General features: G+C 35.3%; 2 pseudogenes; one reads left to right on the top strand and one right to left on the bottom strand.

Annotated features, from left to right (window-relative positions):
- The window catches only part of LOC141494009 (serine/threonine-protein kinase Nek10-like), a 244,377-nt pseudogene that overhangs the window by 34,534 nt on the left and 194,317 nt on the right, over positions 1 to 15,526 (bottom strand).
- Positions 9,711 to 9,926, top strand: LOC141493640 (serine palmitoyltransferase small subunit A pseudogene; annotated as a pseudogene).

The following is a 15,526-nucleotide window of genomic DNA, read 5'->3' as shown; positions in this document are numbered from 1 at the left end:
TCAAATCCGGCCTCAGACAGATAATAATTTCCTATCTGTGTGTCCTTAGGTAAGCCACTTCACCCCATTTGCGTTGCAAAAACCTAAAAATAAAATACAAAAAAAGTACTAGAAATAAATAGCAAATTTAACAAATTAGCAGAATATAAAATAAACCATCATAAATCCTCACCATTTCTATATGTGACTAGCAAGATAAAGCAGAAAGAGCTAAAAGAGAAATCCCATTCAAAGTAACCTCAGGCAATATAAAATACCTGGGAGTCTATCTGCCAAGGCATACTCAAAAACTCTTCGAAAACAATTACAAAATACTTCGCACACAAATAAAATCAGATTTAAATAACTGGACAAACATCAAATGCTAATGGATAGTTTGAGCTAATATAATAAAAATGACAGTTCTACCAAAACTAAACTACCTGTTTAGTGCCCTACCAATCAAAATTCCAAAAAAAAAAAAATACTTTAATGAGTTAGGAAAAGGTGTAAGTAAATTCATATGGAGAAATAAAGTCAAGAATTTCCAGGGAGTCAATGTAAAATAAGTTCAAAAGAAGGTGGCTTAGTCCTACCAGATCTAAAATTATATAATTAAGTATCAGTCATCAAAACTATCTAGTATTGATTAAGAAATAGTGTGGTGAATCAGTGGAATAGGCTAGTGCAATAGTAGGAAATAATTATAGTAATCTGGTATTTGATAAACCCAAAGAGTCCACCTATTGGAATAAAAAAATCTCTCTTTGATAGAAACTGTTGGGAAAATTGGAAGTTAGCATGGAAGAAATTTAGATTGGGCCAACACCTCACACCCTATACCAATATAAGAACAAAATGGATACAGGATCTAGACATAAAAAAATATTATAAGCAGCTAGAAAATCAAAGAGTACTTTACCTTTCAGATCTTTGGAAAGGGAAGCAGTTTATGACCAAGGAAGAGATGAAGAACATCATTAAAAACAACCTAGATAATTTTGATTACATTAAATTAAAACACCTTTGCCCAGACAAAGCCACTGTAACCAAGATCAAAAGAAATGTAGTAAATTGGGAAACAATTTTTACCCCCTAGTATTTCTTACAATGGACTCATTTCTAAAATATACAGAGAACTGAGTCAAATTTTCAAAGAAACAAGCCATTCCCCAATTGACTAATGGTCAAAGTATCTCAAAGGCAATTTACAGTTGAGGAAATCAAAGCAATCCATAGTCATTTGAAAATTTTCTCCATATCATTACTTATTAGAGAAATACAAATTTAACCATCTCTGAGATCTCTGAGGTATCACCTCATACCTCTCAGTCTAGCCAATATGACCAGAAAGGATAATGATCAATGTTGGAATTTATGTGGGAAACCTAGGGAACTAATAGATTGTTGGAGGAGCTGTGAACTCATTAGATCAAAATATATATATATATATATATATATATATATATATATATATATACCTTGGAAACAATGTAAAGACTAACAGACTGTCTTCTATGGGGATGGGAGGAGGGAAGCAAGATTAGGGAAAAAATTCTAAAACTCAAAATAAATAAAAATTTTCATGAATGACAAAAAAAAAATAATACAACCAATAAATGTCATCCCTTAAGGCAGCCCATTTTGGGGTTATTTAGAAGGGAGTTGTTTAATCATTTTTCAATTGTGTTGGACACTTCATGGCTCCATTTGGAGATTTCTTGTCAAAGATGCGAGAATGGTTTGACATTCTCTTCTCCAATTCATTTGGCAGAGGAGGAAACTGAGGCTAAAAGCATTAAGTGACTTGTTTGGGGTTCAGTGACTAGCACAGCTAGTAAGTGTCAGAGGTCATACTTGAACTCAGGAATATGAGTCTTCCTGACTCCAGATGCAGCACTCTACCCACTGTCTCTCCATTCCCCTTTGAGATACTTCAAATCAGAAGGAATATGTTTCCCCTCCTAAGATGCCTACATTTCTCTCCTAGTTCTTCCTTCTGGGATCAAACAGAATAATTCTCATCCCTTTTCCAAATGACAGTCCTTCAAATAATTGAGCTCAAATATTGTGTTGCCCCAGGTCTTTTCTTCCTTAGGCTCAACATACACATTTCCTCCAATTAATACTCATATGATATGAATTTGAGTCCCTTTATATCTCTAACTTGAGGCCATTCAGATTATCAATGGACTTTGGAAACCATGGCTCCCAGAATTGATCATAAATTGTTATATGAGTTAAAATAAAAGCAGAGCACTGTAGTCCCTCTCTTAGCCTGAGGTTGCCTTAGCTTTTTGCCTACTATATCACAATGCAGTCTTAGTGAACATTCATTCAGTCCATTAAAATTCCTAGATCTTTTTCAGAACTACTTCTGCCTAGCCTTGCCTCCCCCTCACCCTTTACAGTTGTGAAGTTGATTTTTTTTGAACCCAAAACCAAGGCTTTACATCTAACTTTTCAAGATCCTTTTCAAAATCCCAATTCTGTTTTCTAATGTATTAGTCCCCCCGCCCAGTCTTGTGTCAGCTGCTAATTCCAAGTTAGGGATATAAATATGAAAACTAATGGGGCCAACTCCAGATCCCAGGGACACTCCCCAGGAAAAATTCCAACCATTTTAACCTTAAGCAATGATGCTTTGAGACTGTCCATCCAATGAACTCTGGAATCATAGCATACAAAGGTTGGAGGATAATGAATTCAAAGCTATTGGTATTTTGTTGGGTCTGGTTTTGTTTTTTGGGTATTTTCTTTTTCATTCTTCTGCTCAGAAAATATTTGTCATACAAATAAGATGTGGTTGAACTGCTCTCTGTCTGCAGCTTTCTTCTAGGTAACTGGTCAGTTTTAAAGTCATAGTTTCAAATTATTGTTATTTTCAAAAAGGTTTATTAAAAGAAAATCCCAGTCATTCCCTGTTTTAAAACACCCCTAAGCCATCAACTAGCCACCTAGGGTCCTTGCTCTAATGGAGAAAGCATTCACATTGGAAATCTCATAAGCTCTAACATAGGTTTTGATTCCCAGGGAGTGAAATTACCAACAAACTCCATTCTTGGCTTGGATCTAAGATTGCCACTTTAGTTTTGATGAAAATAGATGTCAAATCAGTGAAGAAAGGGTAAGGATGTTAACATCCTGCCTTTTAAAATAGTTGCTTTTACATTATTTTCCCAGAACCAACCAGCCCGTCGCTATGGAAACTGCATTCAAGAGACCCTAACAGCCAAAGGCCAGAAATCTTCGCTTGTAGGTTTCATCTGCCGGCTGTCAATCGTTCCCTGTCCCAACAACTTTGAGTAATGGCCTCCGCTCAAGTCTCCCAGAGTGCAGGCTTGGAAAGACTTCCATCAAAAGAAATCTGGCTTTGGACACTGGGCTTTGTATCCGCCAGGGTAACAGATGCAGTGTTATCAAGGAGAGACGTTGTGCAGCTCTGATCTGAACAATTAAAGGCATGGCTCAAAGAGAACTGCAATTTTAGACTTGGCTTCGCTGCTTTACTTTAAAAGCTTCAACTTTGTTTAGTACTGTAGGGTTTAGGTCCCCAAGAGGGATATCACTTCCTTCCATGTACAAAGTTATAAACTTTGAATTATTCTGCAAATATATTTTTAATCAAAAAACTTTAAGCAATGAATCCCATCTTTCCAGGGAGTGAGGAATCATTTGATAACTTGTGGCAACTTAAGAACCCAAAAGAAGGTATTTTTAAGAGCTTGACTTATGAGACCACATAGCTCCATAATAAAAAAAAAAATTCTGAATTGTATATAAATTAACATGGCAGGCATGAAGGAACTATATACAAATTTTAAAACATATTTTCATTCTACTTATCATTAGGAGTCCAGCTAGCTATTAAGGATTCTTGCATTAAACTGAAGTTAAGGCTTATTTTTAACCTAGAATTCACTATTTAATGGAAATCCTTTTGAAAAAGAAATTAATGCTTGGCTACAGTTCAAAAACAAATGCTGCATTATAGAAATGCCTTAATTTACTGATTTTAAGGGTGAAAGAAAAAATCCACATAAATGAAATTTTCAGAGAAGTGAAGTTTCATGGGATAAGCATTTTTAGGATCCTAGTGGGTGCAAGAGCCTAAACTAAGCACTTTACAAATATCTCATGCGATCCTCACAACATAGGAGATAAGCATTGTTAATATTCCCATTTGCAGTTGAGGAAAGTGAGGCAGACAGATTAAGTGAATTATATAGGATCTCAGAGAAGGTAAGTGAGAAAAGCCACATTTGAACTTGGGTCTTGACTTGAGGCTCAAGGCTCTAGTCACTCACTAGCTGCAGGCTGGATTTGAGTTGGGAATATCCTTAGACAGCAAAACTTTTCTATTGCTATCATTTTTAGGGTCTGATTTTGAATTATATGAATAATTCTAAATTTAGAATTCTAAATTCTAAGGGTATCAACCATCTTCCTGTCCTCACATGCAGAGGAACCAATAACTTTTATGTTCTTGATGACCCAAGATTATCCTGACTGCTTTCTTATATAAGTTGGGTGGCCTGGACCCCTGAGCAAGCTGCTTCATCCTCTCTCTGCTCTAGGAAACTTTATGATTCTAAATGGCAGAGAAGTAGCCAACCTTCCTTGGGAAAGAGAGTTTCCTCCCCTTGTAGCTTTTGATGCCAATGATATGCATGTCAAGACCAAGGATACCAATAGTCACCTGGGTGACAAGGGCTGCTTGCTCCTCCTCTAAAGGACCACAAATCCTACCACTTTTCAAGTTGCCATTGCCTTCCCTCTAGCTGACTCAGGATATTGGATAGTCCCCTCTTCCCACCTCCAGCAGCTTTTAACTGCTGTCTGCAAACTCAGAGGACCCTTCTACTTCCAACTTCTTAGTTATGTTATCTTGGGGCATCTGATGTTGGGAGAATTCAGCATGACATCAGGAATACTGGGACATTTTGAGATTAAGCATTCAAGGACCAAGACTCTCTGGATCACTTGCATCAGTAGAGACAAAGGGGCCCAACATATAGTCCTACAGTCTTTGTCTTTAGCTAGGTGGTCCAATGAAGTGGGGGAAGGGAAATTGAATAAACCTTTATTAAGTACTTCTCAGGTGACAGGCAAAATACACTTTTTCAAATCTTTGGTGATCCTCACCAGGAACTGAGGTGGACAGAGATCAAGTCAGCTGCACAGGGTCCCACAGCTAAGAAATATCTGAGACCAGATTTGAACTCAGTTCTTCTTGACCTGAGGCCCCAGTACTTTATGCACTAGCTGCATGCTGAACTTGGAGTCTGAAAGATATGAGTTCAAATTCAAAGTATGTCTTTGGACAAGTCATTTAATTTATGTCAACTTCAGTTTTGTCTTCTGTAAAATGTGAATAATAAAAACTCCTGCCTCCCAAGTATTTTGTGAGGATCCTATGAGAAAGCATGAAGAGCCTAAGCAAATTCAAGTTGTGACCATCACTGCCAATATCATCATCATCATCACCATCACCATCACCATCATTATCATCACAACCATCACCATCATTCTTACCATCACCACCATCTCATCCTTACCATCACCAGCATTACCATCATCACCATCATCATCATTGAATAATCATCATCACCATCATTACCATCAGCATCATAACCATCACCACACTATCATCATCACCATTCCCATCATTATTACCATAACCACCATCATCATCATAATCATTATTATTAAGGAAATTTACAGTCTTATGTCAAGACAAATAACAGCAAAAGTGGTAAAATGTGTTAAGTACTTCAAAAGATATGTGATGCTTCAGGATTTTAGAGTCATATCCTAATTTACTTGGATAAAGGATATAAAACTATCCTTATTTCTATGAACTTTTGTCCCTAAAAAGTGTTTGTATTTATTTGGATAAAAATCCACCAGAAAAATCTCCTTGGTATCCCTCTCTTCTCATTGGCAGAGGTCCTCAGATACATGCCTGCTTCCCTATGAGCTCCAGGGGAAGTGGTCCCCAAGCTGAGACCCACTGCCCAGGTAGTGGGAGAGAGGGGAACTCATGCCCACATGCATTTCAATAAATTAATAAGCAAGTCTTAAAGACCAGGCACTGTGCTGAATAATAGGGGTACAAAAAGAGGCAAAAGAGCTTCACATCTAATGGGGAAACAAGCAAACAAATCTATAAAAGTAAACTACATATAAAGGATAAATCAGAGATAATTTCCAGAGAAGGCAAAGAGGAGTAGAGGAAAGGCTCTGAGTAAAGATTCATTCTGAGACTTGGAAGGAGGTCAGGGAAGTCAGGGTGGAGTTGAAGCATGGAGGGTTGTAGGCATGAGGGATATCAGAGAAGGAGGCTTTTATGCAGGGAATGGCCAGTAGTTCAGTGTAAGTAGATTGAAGAGTTCATGGTGGGGAGTCAAATCTAAGAAGATTGGAAAGGTAAGACCTACTAAGTGTTCAGCATTGTCCAAGGGAAATAATGAAAAATGAAACAGTTCCTGACCTCATGGAGTTTACATTCTACAGGAGGTTTTAAAAACAACAACAATCTTCAGATAGTAAATACAACATATTAAGAGGCTGTTGGCCCAGGCCCTGAAGGAAGGATACCTTGCTTGTCTCCAGGCAAGGGATGGTGGGCCGTCTGCTCTATTTACAATGTAAGGAAAACCCTGGGTGGACTTCCAGGGCAGAGTCAAGATGGTGACACAAAGCTAACCTGCTCCTGGAGCCTTTCCTTGCCAAAGATAAATGAAGCATCTGCTCTGACATTCACCCTACAGATCCCACCAGGAAGAAGAGAAGATTCAAAGAAGTTTTCAATATATCATGGAGGATCTTCAATGAAGATCTATCTCTTTGAGGGAAAAGGAGAAGTAAAGTCCAGGAGGAGGAGAGCAGGAAAGCCAGCAGGAGGCTTTTAAACACAAAGCAATCCAGGTCCTGAAAGCTTAATAATAACAGAGGTCCTGGCAGCTAGATAGCATGGCAGCAGTGGGTATCCCAGACCCAAACAAAGTCTGAACCCTGAGAGCACCAGGGTAAAAGACAGGACTAGGTCAGGAACAATGCTCTGTTAAGTCAGAAACTGGACATAAAGAAGGAGACACACCTCTGCAAGGCAAGGCCTTGACTACACAGGCAACATCTTGACCAACAAAAAGTCAGGGATCAGACCCCAAGCCCAGCAAAATAAAAGCTTGGATCTATACTCCACATATCCCAGGAGCAGAATTACAACAACAAAAATGAACAAAAAAAGCTAAAAGAGAACTCACTATAGAAAAATACTTCACAGATAAAGGTGACACCAGTGCTATGTCCAAAGAAGAAAGCAGTGAAAAATTACTCACAGGAGAAGTATCAAAAACAGTCTATAAGTTGGATTCAAATACAAAACCTCATAAAAGAGCTTAAAAAGAATTTAAAACCAAAGTAGAGAGGAAGAAGAAAAATGGAAGAAAGACATGCTGGAAAACTGTGAAAAGTTGACCAAAGAAATCAATTCCATTAAAAGTCAAAATGACCAACTGGAAAAGGAAAGAGAAGATAATTGAAAAAAATAAAAACCTAATAATTAGATTTGAGTAGTTAAAAACAGAAGAATCTATAAGACTACAAGATTCCATCAAAGAAAATGAAAAAAGCTGAAAAAATTGAAGAAAATGTAAAGTACCTTCTAGGGAAAACGATGACCTGGAAAAAGATCCAGGAGAGATAATCTATGAATCATTGGTTCCATAAAAGAAACTGGAAAGCATCATGCAGGAAATTATAAGGGAAAATTGCCCCGTCTACTAGGACAAGATAGTAATATAACAACTGAAAGAATCCATTGAACCCCTCCAGAAAGAGACCCCCCAGGATAAAATTTCCCAGGGCTATAATAGCCAAATTCCAGAACCCTCAAATAAAGAAGAGAACAGCAAGCCACAAAAAGAAAGCAATTCATATACAAAGGGAACACAATGGACTAACACAGGACTTCTCAGTCTCAACACTGAAGGATCAGAAGAACTGAAATATTTCAGAGAGCTAACGACCTAGGATCATAACCCAAAATGTACCTACCCTGCAAAATTCATTATATCGGGGATAAAGATCAATGAAAATGAAAGTTCAATAAAATGCAGGACTTCCAGAACTTCCTGAAACAAAGACCAAAACTGAAAAGGGAATTCAATTGCCAAATAAATGATTGAAGAATTACATTTTAAAAGGGTAAATGAAAAAGGGACTGAAAAAAAACAAATTCTTTTAAACAAGTGTTGGTCCCTAAAAGGGAAGATAAAAGAATTATAATCTTTAGAACTTTACTTGTCTAAGGAAAATTGGAAGATAGAATATAATTGAAGAGAATGAACTAAAGGATACAGTATAATTGGCTCTTCTCTCTCAATTGAAGGGGTCCAAGAACACTTCATTATATTTGAGACAAAAAGTCCTGAAAAAAAGAGCAGGGGTGTTAACTTCAACTTAAGTGTCTCATTATACTTTGATTCATTTTAATCACAAGGTTCTAAGGACCTTGTGTAATGTGTCTTAAGGTGTGAAGATATGAGGCAATGTCTCTGTTACTTTCAATCATTTGTGTAGTTCTCAGTAAGACCTCCAGAGCCTCCCAGTACTTATATATCTTCAAAAATTCCTTCAGTTAATTAAAACAGTTTCCAATGCTTCACTTAAGAAGATGTTACATTCCCTGGGTGGGGAGGGGGATAAAATGTGAAATAAAATAAGCCTAGGAGGAGGGCCACAAATAGTTCAAGAAATAATATGGCTTTGGATGATACTTTGGCTCATGAAGAGGATTGTGTGTACTTGAAAGATGATTGCAAAGGGGGTAAGGCAAAAAATAATTGCAATTATAATTCAATGCAAATTGAGTCAATGCTGCTTATCAAGCAATCAAGTGAACAATATGTAATGACATCTTGATAACAATAGGAGTTTATCAAGCAATCAAATAATTAAACTGTGATTGATGCTACCTGATTAATAATATTAGGGCACCAAGAGAAAAGGCACAAAGATTATAATTTTAGAGGGGAAAGAAGGGATAATGTGAATGCTAAATAAATTCTATTCAATAGATATAGCCTAGTGAGGGAAGAAGATACAATCATACCTGAGTTTAAAAATCTAACTTAACCTATAGGGAAGGGAAGGGACAGGGAACAGGAAAGAAAGGGAAGAAGGGACTGATAAAAGGGAAGGGAAGGTTTAAGTGAAAATATGCTGGCAGTTAAATTCCTAAAAGAAAAGTCAGAGGGGAAAGGTAGTAAAATTTTGGTGAGGAGGAATATGAGAAAAGGAAAGAGATAAATATAAATCGGGAATGATAGCATGGAGGGAAATCCAGAATTAGTAATCAGCTGTAAATGTGAATGGAATGAACAGTCCCATAAAACGAAAGTGGATAGTAGAATGGATTTAAAACCAGAATCCTACAATATGTTGTTTACAAGAAACACATTTGAAGCAGAGAGATAAATACACAAAGTAAAGGTAAAAGGATGGAGCAAAATATATTATGCCTCTGCTTACATAAAAAAAATCAGGGGTAGCAATACTGATCTCAGATAAAGTAAAAGAAAAATCAATCTCAATAAAAGGGATAGAGAGCAGGTGGGGTGACACCTACATTTCCTTGGGCTGAATGGGCTGAAAGAGGTTTCACTGGGAGGGAGTGGGTGTAGACGCCGAGGCTCAGGAAGCCACCTTTCTCAGTGGAGGCTCGGATGGCGGGCACAACGCTTGGAAGGGCTTGGCAGCAGATGTCTTGGTTCTGCTACCAGTACCCACTCTTCATGGGGCTCTACATGCTGGAACCTTGGGAGAAGACGGTCTTCAATTCCATGTTGGTTTCCATTATTGGAATGGCATTATACACTGGATATATCTTCATGCCTCAGTATATCTTGGCAATATTACACTACTTTGAAATTGTAGAGTGAACACAAAGTACTTAAGAAGCAATGAACCTGAGACCCATTGAAGGGAAGAAACAACCCATCGTGGTGAAATGAAATTTCAACAGATTCCAGACAGATGTTGCGAATATAAAGACTAAATTCCATATTAGTAGAACAAGGAAGTGATCCTAACTCATGTGTTGTTTTCATTATTCAAGTATTCCCTTATATAATAGTTTAGTCTATTTGACATTGTAATTGTTTGTACTCTAAATATCAGTATTTTCTTAGTCTTTGGAACTTTTTCACTGTTTTTTGTAAAAGATTTCCTTAAAGTAACATTGAATAAATTTTGATTGTCTTCTAAAAAAAATAAATAAAAGGGATAAGGAGGAAAACTACATTTCCTTAAAAGGTACTATTGGTAATGAAACAATATCATTACTAAATCTGTATACCCCTAGTGGTATAGCATCCAGATTCCTAGAGGAAAAACTGAGTGAAAAGGAGAAATAGCAAAACTTTAATACTGGGAGACCTCAATTTCTCTCTCTCTCTCAGAACTAGATAAATCTATCAACAAAAGAAACAAGAGAGAAGTTAAGGTGAATGAAATCTTAGAAAACTTAAAAATGATAGATCTATGGATAAAACATAATGGGGATAGAAAAGAATATACTTTTTTTGTTGGCAGTACATGGCATCTTCACTGAAATTGACCATGTATTAGGGCACAAAAAACCTTTTGATCAAATGCAGAAAGGCAGAAACAATAACATACTCAGGCCATGATTCAATAAAATTACATTTAATAAAGGAACAGGGAAAGATAAACCAAGAATTGTAAATTAAATAACTTTATCTTAAATAATGGGTGGTTCAAAGAACAAATAATAGAAATAATCCATAATTACATCTAAGAAAATGATAACAATGAGACATCATACCAAAATTTATGGGATGCAGGCATGTCAGTTTGCAGTGGAAACTTTATATCTATAAATGTCTTTGTGAAGAAAATAGAGAAAAAGGAGATCCATGAATTGGGTAAGAATTAAAAAAAGCTATAAAAAGAATAAATTAAACAACCTCAAATATCAAATTATAGATTCTGAAAATCAAAGGAGAGATTAATAAAATGGTAAACAAGAAAACCAGTGATCCCATAAATAAAACTAAAAAATGACTTTATGAAAAAGGCAATAAAATAGCCAAACCTCTGGTTAAGCAGATTTTTAAAAAAGGAATAAGATAACCAAATTAGCAGTATCAAAAAATCAAAAAGACGAACTAACCACCAAGGAGGATGAAATTAAAGAGATCATTTGGAACTATTTTGCCAAACTATGTGGCAATAAATTTCACAATTTTAATACAATGTATGAATATTTAAAAAATAAAAACCACCCAAATTAATAGAAGAATAAATAAATTACTTAAGTAATGCCATTTCAGAAAAAGAAATTGAAGAAATGATCAATAAACTGCCTAAGAAAAAGTCTCCTGGTCCAGATGGATTTGCAAGTGAATTCTACCAAAAGTTCAAGGAACCATTAATTCCTATTCTACATAAACTATTTTTAAAAATAGCAGGAGAAGTTCTGCCAAACTCCTTTTATGTCACCAGCATGCTGCTGATACCTAAACCAGGAAGAACCAAAACAGATAAAGAAAATTATAGACCAATATTCCCAGTGAATATGGATGCAAAAATATTGAATAATATTTTATCAATGAAACTACAGTAAGTTATTACCAGCATAATACACCATTAGCAAGTTGGATTTGTACCATGCAGACAAAGATGGTTCAAAATGAGCAAAATGCTCAACATAATTAAATATCAATAATAAAACCAACAGAAATCATATGATTATCTCGAGATGCTGAAAAAGTCTTTGATAAAATACAGCATTCAGTTCTATTAAATACTCTAGAAAGTTGAGGAATAGAGTTTTCTTTAAAATAATAAATAGCATCTATCTAAAACCTTCAACAAATGTTCTATTTAATGAGAATAAGCTCAGAGCATTTCCAAAAAATTCAGGGATGAAACAAGGATGTCCATTATCACCATTACTATTCAATATACTATTGGAAGTGCTAGCAGTAGCAATAAGAGAAGAAAAAGAAATTGAAGGAATCAGAATTGGCAATGAGGAAGCAAAATTTTCCCTCTTTGCATATATGATAGTATACCTAGAGAACCTGAGAAAATCCCCTAAAACCTCCTTGAAACAATTAACAAATTCAGCAAAGTAGCAGGATATACAATAAACCCACATAAATCAGCAGCATTTCTATATATGAATACAAAGCCCAAGAACAAGAGATAGAAGGAAAATTCCATTTAAAGTAACTAGATAATATTAACTGTTTGGGAATATACCTCCCATGATAACTCCAGAAACTGATTAATGGAATTATAAAGCTCTCCTCACCCAAATAAAGTCAGATCTAAATAATTGTGAAAATGTCAAATAATAAAAACAAATTTACCCAAATTAAATTACTTATTAAGTGCATAACAATCAAACTACCAAATAACTACTTTACCATGCTAGAATAAATAGTAACAAAATTAATCCAGAGCAACAAAATGGCAAGAATAACAAGGGAACAGACGAAAAAAAAAGGTAAAGGAAAGTGGACTAGCTCTGCCAGATCTAAAATTATACTATAAAGCAGTAGTAATCAAAATTGCCTGGTACCATTTAAGAAATAGAGCAATGGATCAGTGGAACAGGACAGGTTCAAAAGAAACTGCAGAAACTGACTACAGCAATCGGCTATTTGACAGATCCAGAGACATCAGCCTCTGGGATAAGAACTCACTATTTGAGAAAGGCTGTTGGGGAAAACTGGAAAAGAGTATGGCAAAACTAGACATAGATCCACATCTCATACCCTATACCAAAATTAAGGTCAAAATTGGTACAGAATTTAGACATAAAAAGTGATACCACAAATTTATAGACCAAAAAATGCTCTATCTATTTGATCCATGGAAAAGGGATAAATTTATGACCAAAAAAGAATTAGAGCACAATATAAACTGAAAAATGAATGGTTTTGAATATATTATATTAAAAAGGTTTTGCACTAATAAAATCAATGCTGCCAAAATTAGAAGAAAAACAGTAATCTGGGAAATAATCTTCACAACCAGGGGCTCTGATAAAGATCTCATTTCTAAAATATATAGAGAATTGCATCAAATTTAAAAGGTCACAAGTCATTCCCCAATTGATTAATGGTCAAAGGATATGAACAGATAATTTTTAAATGAAGAAATTAAAGTTATATAAAGCTATTTCATATGAAAAATGCTCCAAACCACTATTGATTAGAGAAATGAAAATTAAAATAAGAATGAGGTATCATCTCACACCTATTAGATTAGTCAGATGACAAAGAGGAAAGATGATCAATGTTGGAGAAGGTGTCAGAGGATTGGGTCATTGATACATTGCTGGTGGAATTGTGAATTGATCCAGCCTTTCTGGAAAACAATATAGAACTATGACCAAAGTGCAATAAAACTGTTCATACCCTTTCACCCAGCAATTCCAATTCTAGGACTACATCCAGAAGAAATTGTAAAAAAAAATGAAAAGTCCTATATGTTCCAAAATATTCATAGCAGTTCAAAGAAATGGAAATTGAGGGGATGTCCATCAAATGGGGAAATGACTAAACAAGTTATGGTACATGAATACTATGGAATATTACTCTTCTATAAGAAACTATAAATGGTTGGACTCTACGAAAGCATGCAATTACTTACAGGACCTGATGCTGAGTAGAGTCAAGAGAAGGATGTATACATCAATAACAACATGAGCTGCTCACTTTTGATTGGATCAACTCCTCTCAACAGTCCAGAGAGTTAGGACATCTGTGTTAGACTGGTTATGGCTCTATTATCACCAACCAGAGGAAGAAAAACAAAACAAAACAAAACAACAAAACAAAACAAAACAAAACACACACAAAAAAAGCCCTACTGAATCTGATGAACACTTTATAAAAATTATCTCTTATGTATCTCTTTCCTTTAATTCTAATTTCCCATGCCAAAAATCACTAATTTATAAATATGTTTAACAAAATATGTATGGGAAATGCTAACTTAACTGTTCCCCACTGAGGGGAGAGGGTTGGGAAGGAAAGATGGAGGGAAATTTTATAACTTGGAAATATGCATGTACAAATGGAAGAAAATAAAGAAAAATAAAGAAGAAAAGAAAAAAAGAAAGAAAACCCTGGGCAGAATGTCTCCTTCTGACTGCTGTCCCCAGATGCCTAAGTAAAGGCAAACATGTCCCAGAAAAAAAATACCAAAGACCCCTCCCTCCAATGTGTCCAAAGTAGGAAACTTCTCCTTTGTCATGAGAAGCCTTTGTTTTGTACAAGACTTATAAAATCTCGCATGGTTCCTCTAACTTTTTAAAAGTAATGAGGCTATTTAATTGTTCAGAAATAAACAATATTCATAGTTTGAGAGGGAACAAGATGCAACACAAAGATCAGGAAAACGATAGGGTGATGTAGAGTGAGCTGAGTTCAAGAACCTCCTTAAACATTAACTAGCAAATCAGTCAAGCTCCCTGTGGGGACTGGGCAAGATGTTGTTTGAAGGTTATTCCATCTCTCAATCGATAATCAAATGAAATTTGGGTTTGAATCTTCTCTGTGACACAGAGAAACCAGGTGAATCTGGATAAATCACTGAGCTTTTCTATACTTCAGTTTCCCCAACTGTATAATAAGCATGACTATGCCTGAAGCACCTATGTAAATGTCATAATTGTGACAATAACTGATTATTATGTATCACAACTATCTTTTTGTAGATTTCTTTCTATCTTCATGCATTTAACATAGTATTGTAGTGCATAGTAACTTCTTAATAAAAGGTTGCTGACTGGACATTCAAATAATCTAATAGCAAATTGCTCTTATGACTTAAGAAATTAATTGCAAATTCAACCACCATATCTTTTAAAGGTACAATACAGGCATGTCCCAAAAGTCTTAGTCCAACTTTAAGGGTTTAAAAGCTTAGAGGTGCCCCATATTTTGGGAACTCTGATAATAAAAAAAAGAATAATAGCATATAAGTCATTTATTCATTAATTTTTTTTTAATTCTAGGCTTTGTCTTAGCTCTTGGGGATATAAAAAAAGCTCTTGATGCTTTAGAGTGGAGGTTTTCAACTTGGAATCCATGAACTTTTTAAGAAATATTTTGATGGACTGCTATATAATTGATTTCCTTTATAATTCTAAATCTTTTATTCTATACAGTAAAAAAAACACCTTAAAAAGAGGACCATGTTTCACTAACTGACAAATGGTTGTCACATGCAAAAATCCCTGAAGATTTTTTCCTGTGTGAATAATCATATGTCTATCTCCATTTTTATAACTGAGGAAATGAGATTTCAAAACTCTCAAATGATTTGTCTAAGTTCATATAGCCACTAAATATCACAGCTGAGATTCAAACCCAGACTCCATACTCCAAATCCAACACATCATGATTTAGACAATATTTAACAACCAGCTTTTTTTTGGAAAAGGAAAAAATAAGGAAAACATGATTCACTTTAGCCTTAATATCCATTATTAGTTTTCTCC

Source organism: Macrotis lagotis, chromosome 7, assembly GCF_037893015.1.
Source record: "Macrotis lagotis isolate mMagLag1 chromosome 7, bilby.v1.9.chrom.fasta, whole genome shotgun sequence".
In the NCBI taxonomy this organism is placed as follows: Eukaryota; Metazoa; Chordata; class Mammalia; order Peramelemorphia; family Peramelidae; genus Macrotis; species Macrotis lagotis.
This window is presented reverse-complemented; position numbering and strand designations above follow the sequence as displayed.